We start from the raw sequence: 2,500 nt of genomic DNA on the forward strand, positions 1-2,500 counted from the left end.
AGGCACCAGCAGACAGAGACTGCCCGACGGTCAGAGAGAGGGAGAGAGGAGTGCCGAGGCTCAAGTGGCGAACGGTCGCGCAGGCACGCCACGCACATCGATCGCCAGCCGCGGAACGGCACGGCCTTCAGTGGGGCCGGCGGGCGACGCCGCTCCTGAACCCAGCGGCCCCGAGCCGGACGAGTTGAGGAAGGCACGCCGACGGTGACAGGGTGCGGAAGACACAGCGGTGGCCTTCTGGCGACTTGGCCCCCGACAGCCCGACGTTCCGCCGTCCTCCCGATGGCCAGGAGGACCGTGCGGGGGTCGGCCGACGGCGTGGTAGGTGTGCCTGCACGGTGACGGAGCACACACCACGCCCGCCAACCCCTCCGTACCTCCCGAGACCGGTGGCAGGACGGAGCGGAAAACGTGCGGACTGAACGGGAGAGCCAAGAGCCAGCGATCCACGCGCGTGCGACCGTCCAAGTCACAGCGTTCGACGAAAACCTCCTCCCTCGGCCAGGCACTCGGCGCCAGCAGGGGAGACAGGATCAGACGCCCCGCCGGCCACTTAAGGCCGAGGACGAACCACGAGACGGGCGGCTGCAGCAGCGGGCGGCCTGCAGCTCCCAGCACTCTCAATCGATCAACCATCGAGTCGGGTCAGCGTGTCAAACCGGCGAGCTCCACGGTCAGGCCGGCGGCGCACCAGCACCGGACCTCCGCGGCTCCCTTCACTCTTTCCACTGCCAGCCAACCGAGAGACGGACCCAATGCGGACGTGCAGAGCTTAGGCAGACCCCCCACTGGAGGCTCAACACTTCGTGGCAGCTCCGTGTCCCAGAGACCAGGAGGGTTGGCACACACACACAGTGTGAACCACCGACAGCCATTCTGGGACCGGTGACAGCCGTGCTGGCCCCACTGCCACGACACAGACGGACGCCAGGCCGCGCTCCCCGGCGGGGGGATGGCGTCGAGCCTGACGAACGGAATGTGCAGGGTGGGGGGGAAAGGCCAAGCGCTCCGACGCCGGAGGGCTCCGGAGTCTGAACTTAGGGGGACAAAGAGGACGGGTCCTCTGCGACACCCCAGCCGCGCTCTCGCCAGCCAAGGCGAGTGCGATTGATTGCCAAACGACCCTCAGACAGGCGTGGCCCCGGGAAGAACCCGGGGCCGCAAAGTGCGTTCAAAGTGTCGAAAAGTGTCGATGATCAATGTGTCCTGCAATTCACATTAATTCTCGCAGCTAGCTGCGTTCGTCATCGACGCACGAGCCGAGTGATCCACCGTCAAGAGTTGTCTGAGTTTGTTTTAGGTCTCTCCCTCGCCAGAGGAAAGCGACCCGGACCGCACATACGCTCCCCACCTTGAGCTACAGCCACCTGCACGCCGGCGTGCGGGCGGAGCAGGGTGGCGTGAAGCGATGGGGAGCACCATCCTGGTGCGGCCCGCAGAAACATACGTCTATTGGGGGGAGGAGGACAGGGCGCCCAAGAGGCGATGCGTGCCCCAACGCACCGCAGCGACGGAGGCAGGATCACCGCCACCATGTCGCCCGCCTAGTATCACGAGGCGTGCAGCAGCTTTGCCCTAGGAAAAGCAGAGGCGGGAACGGGCACCGGCCATCGGTTCGGCAGCGTCACTGACGCGTGCACGTGGCGGCGTGTCGGCGAGCGGACTTCCTGCGAGGAGGCGGGGGCGGCACTCGCCCGAGCAGACGCCCGCCCGGCCCAGCCACCGCCGAGGTGGACTGGGAGTCGCGGCAACGGCTCGTCATACTCGTTCCCACACTCACAGCGCAGCTTGCCCGCAAGCCACCGACCACCGATCGACGCCAGGCGCCCCGACCGAGAGCGGGATCGCTCGTTCGCCCTGCTGGCAGTTCGCTGGGGATCACTACTGCACGGAGCTCGGAGACCGACGGGCGGCAACTCGAGAGTCTTTAAACCACCACCCCCATCCCGCAAGTGCAAAGAGGCTGTATACGCACAGACGGGTGAGGGGAATAGGTACCCCGTCGGGTTTGAAGGGAGCGTGACTAGATAGCAACGATGTAAACCCAGCCGATTTGGGAGCGAAAGACCGGCGCCTGCATCACCGGCTTCGTTTCCCGTGGCTGGAGAGTACACCGAAACCCTCCGTCTGTCGCGAGCTCCCGACGACGCGGTGCCGCCAAGCAGCAGGGCCGGACCTGGTGTGGCTCCCCTCGTCGATCACAGACCGGTCGGCACTACTGACGAGACGGTGGAACGGGCTTCGCCCCTTGTGACGAAGGGTGATGCGAACCCGCCCGCCCGCGTGCGTTCGGGGTGGACTCGGCAAACGGAGATTTGAAATCGGAAAGTGTCCTCCTGCCCCGCGCAGGTAGGCGCCCAACAGTTGTGGGGGGTTTGGCGGTGACCACGGCTGCAGGGCCTGCTACCCCGACGAGCTCTCCTGCTGGCCCCGAAACCACCCTCGCGAGACAAGTTGAAACGGAAACGGGCGTACCCCCAAGCCGACGATCCTTTCTTAT

At 66.0% G+C, this 2,500-nt stretch overlaps 1 pseudogene; it reads right to left on the reverse strand.

The window, feature by feature from the left end:
- Positions 1–1,119: 1,119 nt before the first annotated feature.
- LOC140472621 (5.8S ribosomal RNA) lies at positions 1,120–1,283 on the reverse strand (annotated as a pseudogene).
- Positions 1,284–2,500: the final 1,217 nt, after the last annotated feature.

Source organism: Chiloscyllium punctatum, unplaced genomic scaffold (assembly GCF_047496795.1).
Source record: "Chiloscyllium punctatum isolate Juve2018m unplaced genomic scaffold, sChiPun1.3 scaffold_382, whole genome shotgun sequence".
Taxonomy (NCBI): Eukaryota; Metazoa; Chordata; class Chondrichthyes; order Orectolobiformes; family Hemiscylliidae; genus Chiloscyllium; species Chiloscyllium punctatum.